The 20458-nt window shown below is 44.7% G+C and overlaps 1 long non-coding RNA gene across 1 annotated transcript; it reads right to left on the bottom strand.

The window, feature by feature from the left end:
* Nucleotides 1-210: 210 nt before the first annotated feature.
* Nucleotides 211-6952, bottom strand: LOC147102904 (uncharacterized). Its single transcript, XR_015073153.1, has 2 exons — nt 4019-6952; nt 211-1661 (listed from the first exon to the last, which is right to left on the bottom strand). It is a non-coding gene; the product is annotated as an uncharacterized LOC147102904 (long non-coding RNA).
* Between the last annotated feature and the right edge of the window lie 13506 nt (nt 6953-20458).

Genomic DNA, 20458 nt, shown 5'->3' with positions numbered 1-20458 from the left:
GTTGTGCAATAGTAACAGTTGGGTGCATATGACTTGTGAAGCAACTTCTTAACTGGCTGTTACATGCTCCCGAGACATCACTAGTTTGTAAGCATACACCAAAAGGTCAGGCATAGTCGTGTGACTGCTGTCCTGTTACACATTTAAAAATAACTCAAGGTCTGTATCTTGTAACTAAATTTTGCAGAATGAATGTACTCCACGAGTATGTTCAAATCACATTTTAATATTGAGGAACACTGAAAATAGAAATAACAACAGAAAATGCTGGAAAAACTCAGCAGGCCAGGCAACATCCGAGGAGAGAGAAATAGAGTCAACGTTTCAGGTCAAAACCCTTTGTCATCCGCAGTATTTTGCTATAGCACTGAAAGTAGCATAGGTGAATCAATTGCTGCGGATTTTTAATTGTTTTTGTCACCAACAGGATTTGCCATGTATCAGTTTATTTCTGTGGAGATGAAATGACCTTGTTAAGCCAGTTTAGTGGCACTTGTTTAAGGGTAAATATTGGCGCGGGCACTTGGAGAACTCCCCTGCTCGTCACCAAATAGTGCCACAGGGCCTCTTTTTAACATCTCATCTGAAAGGCAGCATCTCAGTACTGCACTGTAGAGCCAGCCTAGGTTATGTGCTGAAGTCTCCTCAGGAGTAGGAACTTGAACCCTTGACCTACTGACCCAGAGTTCTACCACTGAGCCAAGGCTGACACTACATTAAGTTTGCCTGTGTTACAGCAGTGACTACACTTCAAAAGGACTTAATTGGCTGTGAAGCGCTTTGGGACAACCTGGGCACACGAAAGGTGTTACATCATAGAATGATACAATGATACAGCACAGAAGGAGGCCATTCTGCCCACCGTGCCTGTGCCGGCTCTTTGAATGAGCTATCAAATTAGTCCCACTTCCCCTGCTCTTTCCTTGTAGCCCTGCAACATTTTCACCTTCAAGTATTCATCCAATTCCATTTTGAAAGTTATTATTGAATCTGCTTCCACCACCATTTCAGGCAGTGCATTCCAGATCACAACAGCTCAAAGCGTAAAAAAAAATTCTCCTCATCTCGCCTCTGGTTCTTTTGTTAATTAATTACCTTAAATGGATTTTTTTTTACTACTTTCTCTGCTAGATTGCATAACCTTCTATTACATTGCCATGGACACAAATTGCCTTGCTGGGGCTAAGGAAAAGAGTTTAAGTAGTTTGGCTCTTTTATTCATTAGTAGAGTTCTTTCTGATAATTCTAATAAACTACAGGTTGCATGGAGTAAATCTGGGATAAGCCTACCTAAAGAGTGTGTAGACTGCAGACCAACAACACCATCAAACTGATCAGGAGAAGGGGAAAAAAGCAACCAAGGCTTCTGGGCCAGCTAACCATTCATAAATATACTCCAGCAACTACAGTTGTGAAGAGAGTAAGTTCACACAGCTCGAGCACAATGGAGTCAAAAGCAATTGAACCAGTTGTAGCACTTCAATTCGTAAAACCTGATGCCTCCCTGGACCTCAAAAAGTGCTGCTGGGAGACAACCTTCCCTTTCCTGTCCTTCACTGCTGAATGAGTTCACTGTGAGGTAAATCCGTCCAGTCAGGGACCTGACCTTTTGTTGTGCTAAAAGCCACAATCGCTTGTTGAATTTTTCATCTCCATCCATTCTAAATAAATAGATACATAGGGAACAATTACAGGGTTTAAGAACCTGCAACAACTTTCTGGTTAGTCATAATAGCTCTTCTTTCTCTAATTGTCTACTTTAAATGTAGTTGTTTAGAGATGGTGGATGATGTGCAATCTATAGTTTGTGTACTGTGAATATTTGTTTGTGGTAATCAGAAATACAACAACAACTTGCATTTATAGAGCACCTTTAACGCAGTAAGATGTCCCAAGGTGCTTCACAGGAGCATAATGAGAAAAAATTTACACTGAGTAAAGGAGGAGACATTAGGACAGGTGACCAAAAGGTCGCAGAGCAGGCTCAAGGGGCCAAATGGCCCACTCTTGCTCCTATTTCTTATGTAAAAGCTTGGTCAAATATGTAGGTTTTAAGGAATGTCTTAAAGGAGAGAGAGGCGGAGAGGTTTAGGGAGGGAATTGCAGAGCTTAGGGTCTAGACAGCTGACAGCACGGCCGCCAACGGTGGGGCGAAGGAAGTTGGGGATGCACAAGAGGCTAGAATTGGAGGAATGGAGAGTTTTTGGAGGGTTATAGGGCTGGACAAGGTTACAGAGATAGGGAGGGGGCGAGGCCATGGAGGGATTTCAACAGAAGGATGAGCATTTTAAATTCAATGTAGGTCAGTGAGCACAGGGGTGATGGGTGAACGGGATTTGGCGCGAGTTAGTTTCCAGGCAGTAGGGTTTTGGGATGAGCTCAAGTTTATGGAGGGTAGAAGATGGCCAGGAGAGCGTTCTGGCGGTAACAAGAACAGGAATGAGGGTTTCAGCATGACAGGCTGAGGCAGGGGCGGAGATTGGCGATATTACGGAGTTGGAAGTAAGCGGCCTTGGTGATGGAGAGACCATGGAGTTGGAAGCTCAGCTCAGGATCAGATTGGACTCCAAGATTGCGAGCAGTCTGCTTCAATCTCAGACAGTGGTCAGGGAACTGAGTTTGTGGTGGGAACCAAAGACAATGGCTTTGGTTTTCCAAATATTCAATTGGAGGAAATTTCTGCTCATCCAGTACTGGAGGTTGGGCAAAGCAGCCTGATAAGACAGAGGCAGTGGTGAGGTAGAGCTGGGCGTCGTCAGCGTATATGTGGAATCTGACATTTTCGGATGATGTCGTCGAGGGACAGCATGTTAATGAGAAATAGGAGTGGGTTCGAGGATAGATCCTTGGGGAACTCGAGAGGTAATGGTGTGAGAGCGGGAAGAGAAGCCATTGCAGTAGATTCACTGGCTATGACTAGATAGATAAGAATGGAACCAGGCGAGGGAAGTATCACTCAGCTGGATAACGGAGGAGAGGTGTTGGAAGGGGATGGTATGGTCAGCCATGTCAAAGGCTGCAGACAGGTGGACATCGTATCCATAACCAAGAGCACCCGTATCCACCTTTGTAACATCACCTGCCTCCATTCTTGCCATGCCTTCACCAGTGCTGAAACTCTCATTCATGTCTTGATCATCTCCAGTACTGGGCTTGCCGGTCTTCTCAGCTCTATCCTAAACAAACTCTGGCCCAAAGCTCCACTGCCTGCATCCTATCCCATGCTAAGGCCACCTCGACTAGAACCCCTGTCCTTATTAACCACCTCTAGCTCCCCATACGATGCATTGATTTTGAAATCCTTCTCCTCATTTATAAATTGCTCAGTTACCATGCTCTAAATTACTTCTGCAACATCCCAGATCTGTTCTTCTGATTCTTGCCTACTACATGGTTTCCCCCACCCCACCAACTGAAGTGCGTTGGGACATTTTGCAACATTGAAGTCACTATGTAAATGCAAGTTGCGGTGGTTGTGTAATAAAAATGTACTAGAGATGTTATTGCCAAGACAATAAGTTGCCCTGTATAAATATTCTTTGTTGCCTGCTATGTATTCTGTTGAATATGTATTTGTTCTTTTGGTTTTGCCTTTACGCTGAAGACTGCGGTACAGAAGCTACTCTATGCGGCTATAAAGTACGTAATGAAAATTTCCTGTAAACATCACAAACAGAAAGAACTGTGTAACCCCTTCACGGTTCTCTAGATATATGTGAGATGTGGTCTCTGTTGTAGACAGTATTCTATAGTCCAGTAAGGAGATCACTACTACAATGGCTTAATTCTAATTATCTTACTTTATAGTTTTAACGTCAGACAGTATAAGAAGATTACGGGTCAATGACCTAAATTAGACATTTGCATACATTAGAATGAATCTAGACATAATAAACATACATTCTCCATTTATATGGATTCAAAGGAGAATCTGTCCCTGTGTCCAAATTCGAGTGCACTCTTTCGTTGGCGCGCTTAAGTTGGAGCTCATGGTATATATAATGTCTGCAAGACTTACGACTCCGAACCCCTTCGTTGAATTCTCTTCACGATCACTGAATCCCACTTTGAGTTCTGGATGCAGAGCTACTAATACGAAGGGCGGCGGCCGAGTTTGGAAGCCCGGGACGGGATGCGGCAGCCATTTGCCTCCTGAGCCCTCTTTTCAGAGCTCCTGCCCTCTTCTCTTCCAGTCGCTCCCGTTTGCCGCTCGAAAAACCCAACTCCACCCCTTCCTCCTGGGGTTTCTGCCTGGAGACCGCGCAGCCTCACTGTCTGCAACAGTTGATACTGGTGCAGAATTATGGAAAGTCTGCTCTTAGTCACATTGTGTCCTTAAAAGTTCTTGCCGTACCTTCACATGGGCAACTTTAACCCAGGGATTTATAACAATGATAATACAGTGTCTAAGTTAAAGATTGATAACCATACTTAGCGTACATAACATTTCCAGTGAGTATTACAACTGTTTCTGCTCAAAAGTCCCTTTTGTTTTGCTGGCTGACTGCTACATTGAGATAGGAAAGGCACTTCCTGTTACTGTTGTCACTGGAACAGAACATTATGGTGCTACTCATGTGGGAACTGTAGATAAAATGTTACTTCCTAAATTGTACTGAATAGTGTTCACAAGCAAGAGAGATCAGACAATCTGCAGACATTAGTAACTGGGACATATGTGGCAAGCTAGACTTTAATTTTGTTCAATGAATACTGTCCAAGGAGGAACTTGTTTTTTGTATAGCACTTTATCATATCTCTGAGTGTTTTTACAAACAATTAATTATTTTGAAGTTATGGTTTTGTAAGAAAGAAAGACTTTCATTTACATAGCAACCTTCACGAGCTCAGGATGTCCCAAAGCATTTTTACAGCCAATTAAATACTTTTGAAGTGCAGTCTTTTTCTTTATTATTCAATCATGAGATGTGGGCGTCGCTGGCAAGGCCAGCATTTACTGCCCATCCCTAATTGCCCTTGAGAAGGTGGTGGTGAGCCGCCTTCTTGAGCTGTTGCGGTCTGTGTGGTGAAGGTATTTCCACACAGTGCTGTTAGGGAGGCAGTTCCAGGATTTGGATGCCGCCAATGTTACGCACAGCCAGGTCCCACAAACATGACCAAATAATCTGCTTTAGAATTGTTGGTTGAGGCTTCAACATCACCAGGACCAGTTCTTACCTGTCTGACAAACTTTCTCCTGTGAGGCAGACAAAGAAAAACAAATTTCAGACCGAGGAATTTTAGCCCACTCCCACCGGGGGTCCCTCCGATTGCCAGAGATCAGTATATCTCTCAACTGCTAATGGTCTGATGTCAGGAAATAGCTGCAGTGCCCCAGAATCAGGTCCCATCGGCTGGCACCTGTTGGAAGCATCACCTCCCATCACGAGCGAGGAGAACAGAGCTAAACTGGTGCACATCCAACTCAGGAATACACACGACATTGTTTCAAAACCAACCAAACTGAACAGGATCACATTGTTCCAGCCCCAATAGTTCTAGCATTGTAACTAATACAAATGTACCGTTAAAATCCGTCCTTTTATTTGGATTGTTCTTGTTTAAATGGGCAATAATAAAGCAGGGTGCTAACTTAGTGTTACAAGTTGATAGAGGTTACGGGCTTGTAGTGGTTATGGTAATGGACTAACAGAGGCTGCGAGTTCAAATCCCACCATGGCAAGTTGTGAAATTGAATTTAATAATTTTGCTTATTTTTGGGCCGGTACAAGAAAATAAATGACCATGAAAGCTGTCAGATTGTCATAAATACCCAGCTGGTTCACTAGGGTCTGACTTACATATGGAGTACTGTGCACAGCTCTGGTCTCCATATTATAAAAGGGATATAGATGCACTGGAACATAAGGAATAGGAGCAGGAGTAGGCCATACGGCCCCTCAAGCCTGCTCCACCATTCAATAAGATCATGGCTGATCTTTGACCTCAACTCCACTTTCTTACCCTATCTCCATATCCCTTGATTCCCTTAGTGCCCAAAAACCTATCGGTCTCAGTCTTGAATATTCTTCCAAAGATTCACAACCCTCTGAGCGAAGAAATATCTCCTCATCTCAGTCTTAAATGGCTGACCCCTTATCCTGAGTCTATGACCCCTAGTTCTAGACTGTCTAGCCAGGGGAAACAGCCTCTCAGCATCTACCCGGTCAAGCCCTGTAAGAATTTTATATGCTTCAATGAGGTCATCTCTCATTCTTCTAAACTCCAGAGAATATAGGCATACTCAATCTCTCCATATAGGACAGCCCTCTCATCCCAGGAATCAGTCTAATGAACTTTCGTTGCACTCCCTCTAAAGGCAAGTATATCCTTCCTTAGGTAAGGAGACCAAAACTGTACACAATACTCCAGGTGTGGTCTCACCAAAGCCCTATATAATTGCAGCAAGACTTTCTTACCCTTATACTGCAACCCCCTTGCAATAAAGGCTAACGTACCATTTGCCTTCCTAATTGTTTGCTGTATCTGCATGTTAACTTTCCGTGATTCGTGTACAAGGTGAAAGGGTTAAAAAGAGATAAGATGAGGGGATTAAGGAACAGAGCATATATCCAACCATATAAGGAATTGGTATGAACAATGTCCAGAAGGAAAGTCTGGTGTAGTCGTGGCCAAAGTGCACAAACAGTGAATCACTAACTGAGAGATAACGTATGGGGTCACAAGACAAATGCACACAGGTCACAAGATTTTGCACCCGAAGCCAACTGTATGATGAAAGAAATGTATACGTGTAATGCATCTAATTGCAAACAGTAGCCATGATTCAGAATAAAACCTGTATATAAGGCAGGAGATTTTCAACGATCGGGGAGCATTCATCCCAGGATGAGTGTCTTCCCTGTTGACTTGTAAATAAAGTTGCTTTACTGAACGAACCTCCGGACTCCGAGTGATTGATTGGGAATAAGGCGGACGTCGACCCTTTATATCAGAGGGTCCATCTCGGGGAGAAGAAGCTCTCCCGGTTTACCCTTACGACTTGGCGTAGTTGGCAGGATCTACCGGATGGGCTGAGTAGAGTCTTTGTCTCCTCGCATCGAAGCCCAGGGCTGGAGATCCAACGAATCTGAGGTGGAGTCCGGATACGTGAGCAAAGCAACTTGGGTGCATGTTAGGACATTGTAGAAATGAAAATGTCTGAATCAGTTGAGGAGCTCGGGTTATATAGGATTGGATATAGGGAAAATCCAATCTAGGCGGAGTTAAAACCGCATAAGCAGGGAAAGGTCCCTGAAGGTCCGGGGGAGTCCCGGAGGTAGAAAATGAGGGGGGAACTAGCAAATCCACCCTAAAAGGATGGCAAACAAAAAGGACGCCAAAAGATCTAAACTTCCGTATACGCGATAGGTATCGACGGACAACAGTAGGGCATAAGATAACTTGCTGTATGAATTTGTACGCAATAGTATCGGATAATGGAAATTCCGATAGGGGCAGGGTAAAAAGATCCCAGGGAACTGAGAAAACCTCACGGAAATTCCCGAGCGGCTAGAAAGTGGCCGGGAAAGAAAGTGATGGACAAACAGGATGGCGTAACGTAAATTGCCGTATGAATTTGTGTGCGATAAGTATGAGAAAGTTAAGGAAAAGATGGTAAAAAAAAAAAGGGATATGATGACAAGGTAATAAAAAGAATGGGAAAGGAAGGTGGGTTCCTGAATGGGTTCCCGACCGACAGAAAGAATGGTGGAGTAAGGAGAGCAAGAATAAGGAGGAGAAAACTGTAGTGGTTCTTTGTCAGGGCCACCTGAAAAATGTGTAAGATTGGGGCCACACGGGAGAGAGAATAAGAGGAGTTAGTGGAACAGTTAAAAAAGGTAGGCGCCAAGTGTGCTGCTGTAATGAAGACAAGATCAGTACATAGTGGAAGGAATGTTAGTGAGGAGATTGATTGGGAGGATTTAGAAAGAGAAATCTAAAGTTTTACCGACACAGAAGTTATTAACGTCTGTGCTGAAACAAATAAAACACAAGATTGCGGAGTGAAAGGAACCTTAAAAATGCTGGGATCTCAGTTTGTGTGAAAGAGTGTGATTAAAGTGTGAAAGTTTTCCTGATTATGGATGTTTAAGAAGTTACAGTATTCCGTTTGTCTGAAAGCCTGTCCTTAAAAAAAATGTCTGTTGTGTGTTTTAGCTCCACCCACTCTTTTGTACAGAGAGCTAAAAGCTGTTTAACCCTTTGAAGACTTGTCTTGAAGGATGGACAAGCATGTGTTGTTTTAAGTTTGTTAATTGTTTTACAAAAGATAAGCTTCAGCCTTGAAGTCACAGTTGCCAATGTGCCTGGAAGAAAATGAATTTGAATGTTTACAGGGCATGGGTGATTGTTTCTTTGTTAATGTGACTACGGCTTCTTTCTTTTCCAAGTGATACTGGTTAGTTTAAAAAAAATTGATCTGGATTGGACTGGAGTTAGGAGGTTAATTAACCTATTAAAACCAGACTTTCATTGTGGCCACGGTGAAATTCTGGTTGGTGTAAATTTGTGTAGACCGCATTGAATAAGATATTTAATGGTCTGAAACCAGACTTTAAAATATTTACAGTCTTGGATACACAACGGGTTCTGGTCCATACCATTGGCAGAGGAATCACAAGGGAAATTCCCCTTTACTGTTGGGGATAGACAGTATACATGGACCAGGGTCCCGCAGGGGTTCCACAATAGTCCAAATATATTCCACCGTGTACTGAGTCAAGCCTTAGACGAGTTAGATCTATCAAAGTACCAGAACGCCCTACGATGACATAATGATTGCATCAGAGGATGCCAAAGGACACATGGGAGCATTACTAGCCACCCTCCAGACACTTAAGAAAGCTGGCTTTAAATTGAATCCAAAAAGGCACAGGTTGGACTGTCCAAAGTAAAGTATCTAGGACACAAAATTAGCCAGGGGTATAAGGCACTCCCGCAGGAGCAAAAGGCAGCCATAAAAGACCTGCCAAGGCCAGTGACTGTCCGGGGAGTGAGGAAAGTGTTGGGACTATTTAATCAGGAATTTTATATCAGACTTTGCAGGGAAAGCAGAGCCGATTCAATGGTTAGTTAAAGGGGGGAGACCCGCCACTGATAAGATAGAATGGGAGACGGAGCAGGAGGAAGCATATAGGGCCCTGAAACAGGAATTAATAACAGCCCCTGCCCTAGGATTATCAGATCCCACTCGACCCTTCCACCTATATTGTGATTTAGATCATGAGAGTGATTCAGCTGTGGTAATGCAAGATCACGGAGGGAAACAGAGACCCGTTGCATATTACTCTGCAAAAAAAAAGACCCAGTAGCGAAGGCGATGCCACGATGTGTGGCTGCAATAGATTGCGCCACCTGGGCGGTGCGAGTAAGCAAACCAATAGTGATGATGGGAAAGGTAATTTTGCATACTCAACATACATTAGTGGAACTACTCAACAGAGGAAAATTGCGGACTATATCGGATAGCAGGAAAGCTAAATGGGAAGCTATATTACTCCCCAGGGCTGGAACTGTGATAATACAAAAACATACCGGGGTTAATCCAGCCACGGGCATAGTAACGGAAGGAGAAGGGCACAGTTGGCAGATGAAAATGGAGGAAGAAACAGGTAGTGGAATAAAGGAAGACCCACTAGAAAATCCCGAAATGATAATCTATGTAGATGGATCCCGAAAGTATATCAACGGAGAACCCAGAACAGGGTGGGCAGTAGTAAATCAAGAAGGAAAGACCCTGTCAAAAGGAGTCCTTTATGGGGATAAGTCAGCACAGGTAGCGGAACGAGTGGCTTTAATAAAAGCGTTGGAAATAGCAAAAAACAAATGGATAAATGTTTATACTGACAGCTGTTGTGTATGTAATATGTGTGCTACTTTGAACCTATGGACAGGACTGCACTACTTGTTGGGCGTAGTGATACGCAGTACCACTCCTGGCCATAGGGGTATAAATAGTACTGTGGGTACTGATCTCCCCTCAGTTCCCGCCTGTGGGCATGAAGTAAAGACCTACGTATAGTCCCTACCTCCAACCAGTAAAGACCTGTTTTATTGTTACTGATTAAGTCTGAGTATTAATTACTTGAACAACTCACAGATTTAACACTGGCGACGAGTCTGATTCGGACCCTGCGGCAGTCACTCCACGGCAGCTTCGTCCACAGCCAGGACGTTGCAGAGAGGTTTCCACCCTCTCCACCCCACTGGAAGACATCCTGACCTCGGAGCCTCCATCGGCGACCGTCAGCTTCTTCTCCAGCTTGGTGGTGGGTAAGCCGTTGTCTGAGCCGGGCAGCGACGCGACAGGCAGTCGACCGCGTTGGCCGCACGAACGGGGCTGGGGGAGCTGGAGGAATAGGGTGCGAGAGCCGCTTCGAGCGGGAGGCGTTTCAACAGAGCGATCGCATCTCCTGATAAGAGCCGAGAGCCGCTTCGCGATCCAGCGATCGCATCCGCTGATAAGGGCCGCACTCGGGTGATCGCGGCGAAGATAAGGGCCGCACTCGGGGGCTGAAGGGAGACGGCGTTGGGGGACGGGTGAAGACCGCCAAGCGCGGGAAAACCGCCATTTTGTGGGCGGAGGACGACGGCAAGAGCGGGAAGCCGCCATCTTGGATAGCAGTAAAAATAAAAAAAATCTGACAAATTGCAAATCTACAATGCCTAAACACGGGAATATTAGCACCTTTGATAGTGACCTCGAAGATTGGGCCATATATGTTGAAAGAGTAAAAAATTATTGTAAGGCCAATAAAATTCGTGACCAAGATAAAGCTCTAACATTATTAAATTTAATGGGTGCGAAGACATACGGGCAATTGAAACACCTGTTATCACCAGATGAACCGGCGGATAAGACGTTCGATGAGATTGTTACTGTCCTGAAAGATCATCTAAACCCCACGCCGCTGATGCTAGCGGAACGATTTAAATTTTACGACAGAAGGCAGCTACAGCATGAAAGCAATGCTGATTATTTGCTGGAATCGCGTAAATTAGCGAAATATTGCCAGTTTGGAACGGGACTGACAGAGGCACTTCGAGACAAATTTGTGTGTGGTTTATTTAAACAGGATACACAAAAGCGACTGCTCGAGGAGAATGAGCTGACGCTTGAGAAGGCGGTCACTATGGCAGCAGCATACGAAGCCGCAGCGAGAGGCACGGCAGTAATGCAGCTACGGTCACCGGAGCTCAGTGCACACAAATTGGGTGTGAGTTCTGGCAAATGTTATCGTTGTGGAAAGACAACGCATGATCAGAACCAGTGTTGGTTTAAAAACCAAGAATGTAGAACTTGTGGTAGGCTTGGACATATAGCTAGAGTATGCAGGTCAGGGAAGAAGACCAGCAACAAGAAGTCACCGCAAGGAAAATACGCAAAGGTACACAAGGTGACCGAACAGGAGTCCGATTCAGACGCTAGCAGTAATGAACTGGCTAGCTTAAGAGTACTCAACGCTGGTAAGGGTGCAGACCTCCAGACAATTTGGGTCACTCTTCAGATAGAAGGAGTCCAAGTAAAACTGGAATTGGACACTGGATCGGCATTGACGGTCATAAATAAGAAAGATTACGGAAAGTTATTCCAACATATTCCCCTACAGGATACGGGGATTATATTGAAAACATACACGGGGCAAAGAGTGTACCCCATCGGGAAAATAGAGGTTGCAGTGGTCCACAAGGGCGAAGACAGTCAAATAATGGACTTATATGTGATATCTGAAGGAGGTTCTCCACTACTAGGACGGGAGTGGATTAGGAAAATGAATATGGACTGGCATTTCCTACAAACAATAACGAGTGAGAACTCGGTGAAGATAGTCGGCCCAGACTCTGGAACGGATGATGGTAAGCCCAACTCAGGTGCAAAAGACAAAGTTTCAGCACAGAATTCCACTGAGCAACAACAACATAGTTTAACTGTGGATTCTGAGTCTGGCAAGTCTACTGATGTGCCCATTTCTGAGGGACACCGGGCTCGAACTCAACTCCATTTCAAACTACAACAGCAATTAGAACAAATGCTTCGCCGTTGTGAGCAAGAGTTGAATGCAACGAAAGAGTTCTTTGATATAGAGTTGGAGAATCTGGAAAGACAACAGAAGCAGCTGATGGAGAAAATGGAGCAGGAGCACACAAAACGTCTGATGTCAGAGGAGTTAACGGTCAGCCAACTCCTACATATGCTGAAGGACAGGACTCTGAAATGGGAAAAACTTGAACACGAACTTCAATATTCAAACGAAAGGGGTTCGGAGCTCTCAAAGGTTATTGGAAGAGCTGAGGTGGCAACACAGACTGAGATGACTGCAACAGAGCAGCCCTTGGATGCCAAAAGTACGCTGACTCACATCAACGTAGAACAACAGACCGCTGAAACAGCTGCTCCGGTAGAGGGATTGAATAGTCCGATCAATCAATCTCCAAAAGAAGTTGAAGTAGTAAAATCTCAAATGAGGTCATTAGTAAACGACTTGCTGAAAGCCCAGAAAAAGCTGGATGAAGAGGTACGCATGAAGAAGTCTCTTCAGGAAAGATGTCTGGACTTGGAACAAAAGCTGGCTAACGCCCAGCTGGGTATGGAGGAAATAGAAGACCCTCTCGCTGGCCTAGATCAGGACGACACCGAATATTACTATGTCCTGTCCTGCCCAACTTGTAACTTCGACTCCCACCATACAGAAATCATGGAGGAGCACCGAAAGTCTACGGAACATCGGGAGAAGGTGGCTCTACTACGGAAAAAGGAGGGAGAGAAGGAGGAACTGCGCATGCAGCTGGCAGCTGACAGTGGAGCCCAGAGAGTCTCCAAGAAGCAGAAAAGGAAAAGTCGAAACAGAAGATGACCCATCTGAACCATTATTACCTCTACCAGATCACACACGTGGTCCCTCCGAACGGAGCCAATTCAGTTCGGAAGTTCAAACTGTTAAATCCATGGAAGGACTATTGAATGAGTCACTCCAGCAACGTGAACCGACTCCACCACAGAGATTGAATCTGTGAACTGTTTTCCGCAGAGACTGAATCTGTGATCTGTTTTGACATGAAGTTATCTATGTATCTATGTTATTCTGTTATGTAAACCTGAAGTTATATATGTATATATGTTATTACGTTATGTTAAATGGGGAGATGACTGTAAAGCTAGGAAGGGAGGAATGTTGTGTATGTAATATGTGTGCTACTTTGAACCTATGGACAGGACTGCACTACTTGTTGGGCGTAGTGATACGCAGTACCACTCCTGGCCATAGGGGTATAAATAGTACTGTGGGTACTGATCTCCCCTCAGTTCCCGCCTGTGGGCATGAAGTAAAGACCTACGTATAGTCCCTACCTCCAACCAGTAAAGACCTGTTTTATTGTTACTGATTAAGTCTGAGTATTAATTACTTGAACAACTCACAGATTTAACAACAGCCGTTATGCCTTCAGAGTGGTGCATGATTATATGACACTATGGGCCAGAAGGGGGGTACATGACCTCTATGGGAGAGATAGTAAAACATGGAAAACTAATAGAAAGGTTAGTTAAGGCTGCACAGGCACCTTTAGAGGCAGCAGTAATTAAAATAAAAGCCCACACAAAGATAGAGGATATGGATTCACAGGAACCCCAGGACCAGGCCCCTATAGGGAATAGGTATGCAGATCTAGCTGCCAAACTAGCTGCGGAAGAAATGCAACCAGAGGACGCGTTCAAAAATGAAATAAATAGGGTCATGACAGTCAGTGGGATACAGGAAGTGAATATAATGGAGGTACAAGAAAATACTAGTAAAGAGGAAAAAGAGAGGAGACAAGCGTGCACTCGACTACAGGATGGAATTTGGAAATGGGGCCCCCGTAACCAGGTGGTGGCACTGGAATGTTGCAGACAACAACTGATGGCGCTATACCATGGTGTAACACATAATGGCAGCAGTAACATGTTGCACCTACTGACACAGTACTGGTGGTGGCCAAAGGTGGGTCGGGAAGTAGCGAAATATTGCCACCGCTGTATAATATGCGCTAAGAATAATGTAGGACAGAGATGTCGAGTTAGAGTAGCAAACCAACCCAGGCCCCAAGGACCCTGGGAAAACTTACAAATTGACTTTACCAGCTCCTTAGCGCAGGACCGGGGGAAGAAATATTGCCTGGTAATAATTGACCAATTTACCAGGTGGGTGGAAGCCATTGCCACCGAGGTTGCTCTGCAAAAACAGTTGCACTAATATTGGCTACCGAGGTTATACCCTGTTGGGGAGTGCCTCTGCAAATTGACTCACACAACGGCACCCACTTTACCTGTAAAATAATGAAGGAAACTTGTAAGCTGTTACACGTAACACAAAAATACCACATACCATATCACCCCCAGAGCTCGGGGATGGTAGAAAGAATGAATAGGACACTGAAAAACGCGCTGACAAAAGCCATCCAAGAAACATTGAAGGGATGGTCGGAATTATTACCCAGCATACTAATGAGGCTGCGAGCCACCCCAGGACGAACGATCCGACTGACCTCCTATGAATTAATGACAGGACGAGCTATGAGACTATCAGAGGATTTGGCTGGAGGGGTGGGAGAACCAGGGCCAGTGCAAGATAGATTAAGGCGATACTTAGTACAACTAAATCAGGAGGTACAAGCACTAAATAGTGAGGAACCAGCAACAGATTAAAGATCTAGAAAGTAAAAATGCTGGACTTAAACGAAATGAGCTGCCCAAAATAGGTCAACAAGTAATGACGCAAGTTATCGGAAGAAAGGGAATGGAACCCCGTTGGGTGGGGCCATATACTGTATTAATGACAAGTGATACGTATGTTTGTCTACAGGAACCGACGGGTATGCGATGGAAGCACTGGACGCAGGTGAAACCATTTAACACTAAAGATCCCCATTCCACCCTCTCCTCTAGGGGAAAGAGCTCGGAAGACAACCAGACCTCTGTTTAAATTACAGATAAACATGGATCCAGTGAGATGGATTATTATAACTACTCTGATGACAACGCTTATAAGTCCAAATAACGGGCTGGAAGAAATGGACTGCAAGTTAAGATCCCCTAGTGGAGACTTCACGAGGAACTTCATCATATCACACAGTTACAAGTGTGAAAAACAAGGAAAAGGATGTTCCAGGTGCGACGGTACCTGGGTGAACTTGGATCAACGACCATGCAGACCCTGTAGAATGACAGATACCAGCAATATGGTAAGATGTAATAGACACTGGCAGGTGTTGGGTCAAGTAAGAGGAGGATATGTCCTGAGCTGCACGGATGATATCATAAGATGGACTATTGTACATGGCGTTACAACACCACAACCAACAACAACAAGGATCACACCACAAGGAGTAACCCTAGAACCAACAACACCCCCAATCACAACGATACCTGAAGAACGAAGGTGTCCGAAATTGACGCCTGGGCCTATGAATGGACTGGTGTTATTTACCGAGGGAGAACAATTGTATGATAATGTGAGACACGAAATTGTACCAGTACTAATGAACTTAACCATGCTACAATGGCCAGGATATTGCGAAAGATTTACTAAAACTAGAGAGTTGTATGCATATATAAGGAATGTAATTAACCAAGCTGCTGATGCAACAGAGGCTACTAGTTTCAGGGGACATGCTGCATTCCACCAAAGAATTAAGAGGGGCTTAGGAAATGATGTACTCACGGGAATAAATACGGGGACATCATTCATTAATGCCCTAGCTATACAAGGAGTCCAGAGTAGTGTGGAACAATTACAAAGGGTAATACAACAGATTTTAGAGAAAGAAACTGGTTTGGTTCAACAAGAATCAGAGTTAGGAGAACATACAATAAGGAAATTACTCGAGGGAATCAAAGTTATAGTAGACCATGCTAGCACTATCAACAAACTAAACCATAGAGATGAGGAACAGGCAAAAGATGGGGTAGGGAGAGGCTTGTGCCATGCCTATGGCCAATGGACCATCGGACAGTTAAAACACAATCTGGCACAGATACAACGAGGTGAGGTACCAGACTGGATTAACAGCACACAGCTCTATGGCCTGAGCCAGAGTCCAGACCCTCTGAGTGCTTGTACCCTCAAGGGGATGACCAGAGTATATCCAGTGATACAAAAATGCAAAGCAGAAGTGACAGCAATGATAGGCATGGTACTCATGATACCAGTGGTGAGACGAGACACGACTCTATACCCACAGTACCAGGTAACAAACATAGGCATAGTGAGGGGTGAGACATACCTCCAATACTATCCAATTGATACCTATGCCATCAGGAGGAATGGTACTATAAGAGGAGTCTCCCTAAACGGATGCCATGGGAAAGGTACGCTTACGATATGCTCACATCTGGTAGGAGAAGGCCCTAAGGATGAGTGCGGCTATAATAAGACAGAGGGGTGCATGTTGGAATTATCACGTCGATCACCATCACACCCGCTCGGGATATCGAGGCAGAGGAGAGTATTGTATAGCCACCACAGAGACTGAGTACCAATATAGTAACCTTGTATGTGTAATCACAATGCCTAACTCCTGCTTCACACCAAAGATCCCTGTGACAATTGGACACACCAGGTTGGCGTATGTACACTCAAGGGAGGAAATGAAACGAAATGTGCCAGATAGTTTAAGGGACGAATTGGTCAATTATGAAGATCCGGTGGGGGCTCCGATACCCCGCCTGCAAGAGGATCTGCAAGAGATAAAAGAGGGCTTAAGTAAAATGGTAAAACAATACGTAATGTTGCAAAGGAACCTTGGGGAACTAGAAAGGGACATAGAAGTAGAACTACAGGAGGTTCCATGGTATGAGAAGCTGTGGGATTGGGGGATGAATGTCAACATCCACCCCTGGATCCGCATTACTTCTCACATACTAGTTATAATACAATTGGTTTTGGCAACAGGAACAGGAAAAGCAGCATGCGCCGCCTGTAGAAAACGTAGAAAACAAAAAAGAAATAAAGAAATGGAAGAAATGTACATGACCTTGATAAAGTAGTGATGTGTGCTGTTCGGTGGTAATTGTTACAGAAACCTCCTGGGCTGATTCCCATCGAGCAGACGGGCTATTACTACGAACGAGGGAAGGCTTGGGAGAAAGACCTGCTTAACGGATGTATAGTACCAATAACATTAATACTTATAACCTATGTATTTGGGTGGATAATATGTTGATGGAAAGGATGTGGGGGGCATAGAAAACAGGACAATATGATTATATTAACTAGGTGACCCAATGGGTTGGATTTGATCACCACCCCGGCAGGACACCATAATCATAACCAGGGTTAGTTTCTATAACCAGGGGTCACAGTCTAAGGATAAGGGGTAGGTCATTTAGGACTGAGATGAGGAGGAATTTCTTCACCCAGAGAGTGGTGAACCTGTGGAATTCTCTACCACAGAAGACAGTTGAGGCCAATTCATTAAATATATTCAAGAAAGAGTTAGATATATTTCTTAAGGCTAAAGGGATCAAGGGATATGGGGAGAAAGCAGGGACAGGGTACTGAATTTGGATGATCAGCCATGATCGCATTGAATGGCGGAGCGGGCTCGAGGGGCCGAATGGCCTACTCCTGCTCCTATCTTCTATGTTTCTATGTTTCTACAATAGGAGAAATAATCAGGTTGGTCAATAATTAAAAGGGATTAATCAGGACCAAAAGGGGGGACTGAAAGGGTTAAAAAGAGCTAAGATGAGGGGATTAAGGAACAGAGCATATATCCAACCATATAAGGAATTAGTATGAACATGTCCAGAAGGAAAGTCTGGTGTAGTCGTGGCCAAAGTGCACAAACCGTGAATCACTAACTGAGGAATGTATTGAGAGAAAACGTATGGGGTCACAAGACCAATGCACACAGGTCACAAGAAATTGCACCCGAAGCCAACTGTACGATGAAAGAAATGTATACGTGTAATGCACCTAATTGCAAACAGTAGCCATGACTCAGAACAAAACCTGTATATAAGGCAGGAGATTTTCAACGATCGGGGAGCATTCATCCCAGGATGAGTGTCTTCCCTGTTGACTTGTAAATAAAGTTGCTTTACTGAACGAACCTCCGGACTCCGAGTGATTGATTGGGAATAAGGCGGATGTCGACCCTTTATATCAAAGGGTCCGTCTCGGGGAGAAGAAGCTCTCCCGGTTTACCCTTACACAAGGACACCCAAATCCCTCTGAATTCCTCTGAATCCCAACCTTTACTAGTCTCTCACTTTTCAAAAAATAGTCTGCTTTTCCATTCTTCCTCCCAAAGTGGATAATTCACACTTCCCCACATTAAACTCCACCTGCCACCTTCTTGTAAAGAAAAGAAAGACTTGCATTTATATAGCACCTTTCATGATTACCGGACATCTCAAATGGCTTTACAGCCAATGAAGTATTTTTGAAGTATTGTCACTGTTGTATTGTTGTAATGTCCAATCACTTAACCAGTCTATAAACCTTTGCTGCCGCTTTACGTCCTCCTCACAGCTTACTTTCCCACCTAGCTTTTTATCGTTAGCAAACTTGGATATGTTACACTCATCTATGTCATTGATATAGATTGTAAATAGCTGAGATCCTTGTGGCACTCCACCAGTTACACCCTCTCTGATTTCTGCCCCTTAACCAATCCTCAAACCCATTAGCCGTAATCTTATGTAACAAACTATTGTGTGGCACTTTATCGCATGCCTTCTGAAAATCCAAATATACTACATTTACTGGTTCCTCCTTATCTACGCTACTGGTTAGATAGGGTATGGTAGCATCGTGGTTGTGTCACTGTGCTAGTAATCCAAATGATTCAGAGACATGAGTTCAAATCCCACCTACAGGCAGCTGGGTAAATTAAATTAAATAAATCTAGTATCAGTAACGATGACCATGAAACTACTGGATTGTCAGAAAAAACCCATCTGGTTCACTAATGTCCTTTAGGGAAGGAAATCTTCCATCTTTACCCGGTCTGGCCTATATGTGACTCCAGACACACAGCAATGTGGTTGATTCTTAACTTTCCTCTACAGTTCATGGGCAATAAATGCCGGCCTTGCCAGTGACGCCCACATCCCATGAACAAATTTTTTTAAATTCCTCAAAAAACTCTAATAGATTTGGCAAGCATAATTTCCCTTTCCTAAAACCATGTTGACGCTGCCATATTGTAACTCTGCTTAATCATATTCATTTTGTGGGGGACTAGCTGAAGTGCTCTTGCAGAGAGCCAGCACGGGCTCGACGGGCCGAATGGCCTCCTTCTGTGCTGTAACCATCCTATGATTCTAAGGGGATGATTTTGCCAGCCCTGGGGAGGCAGGTATGGAGGCGGGACTGCCGGGAAAATGGCAGAATTTGGGGGCGGGTGCCCAACCCGCCCCCGTGCCATCTTCCCAGGAGGCAGGTAGCTGTCCCGCGCCGGGTTCCATCTCCTTGGAGGCGGGAAGGGGATTACAGCCACTTAACTGTCTGTTAACAGGCAAAAAATAGGATTATCTGCTTTTTGCCCTCAAGTGCGGGCTTCCCGAAAGCTCCAAAACCCGCCAGCTCAGCGAGACGAGTAGTGGGCCTGCGGGGGTCGGGGTGGTGCAAAAGTGTAGTGTGAAGGTAAGTGATGGGTGCAAGAGTGTAGAGGTGAGTATCTGAGGTAAGTGAAAAGTGTTTTTAAAAGTGTACTTACCGTTGTTTCTTCCTGCAGGCTTCAGTCGGTTTGTATGTGGAGAGTCTCGCACCTCCGCGTTGGGATTGACAGGTGTCCGTTGCATTCTCAGATGCAACAACCACCTCAATTCTGTTAAAGAAAGAAGTTTGATGGGGTCTTGTATTCAAGACCTCATCAAACTGCAGAGATTGTCAGTGTTTGACAGCTTCACAGAGCTGTCAAACGATGATAATTCATCTGTCAAAAGTTTTTGACAGATGAAACGTCATACGTTGATGTGCTCTGCAACCGGCTTTCCCTCAGTTGGCCTGCTAAGCCCGCTGGACGGGAGGGGGCCCTTGAAATCTAAGCTGAGCCGCTCGAAGGGCCGTGTAGCTTTGATTAAGTGGGCTCTATCTGGGCGGTAGAACCGAGGCTTGCACTCAGCGCAAGTGCGGCAGTTCCTGGTCAGAGACCGAACTTCCTCAATCGAGTAGGGTAAGTTGCGGGACTTTATGAAGTGGAACAGCCGCGTGACCCCTGGGTGGCAGAGGTCGTTGTGGAGGGTCTGTAGCCGATCCTCGGTGGCGCTGGCACACATCCCTCGTGAGAGGGCGTCAGGGGATTCGTTAAGGGCCCCTGGCCGGTAAATGATGTCGTACTCGAAAGTGGAGAGCTCGATCCGCCACCTAAGAATCTTATCATTTTTAATCTTCCCCCTCTGTTTATTGTTGAACATAAACGCTACCGATCGCTGGTCGGTAAGTAGGGTGAAGCGTTTGCCGGCTAGGTA

The sequence above is a fragment of the Somniosus microcephalus genome, chromosome 21 (assembly GCF_052327205.1).
Source record: "Somniosus microcephalus isolate GS21.2 chromosome 21, FLI_Smic_1.0, whole genome shotgun sequence".
NCBI lineage: Eukaryota > Metazoa > Chordata > Chondrichthyes > Squaliformes > Somniosidae > Somniosus > Somniosus microcephalus.
This window is presented reverse-complemented; position numbering and strand designations above follow the sequence as displayed.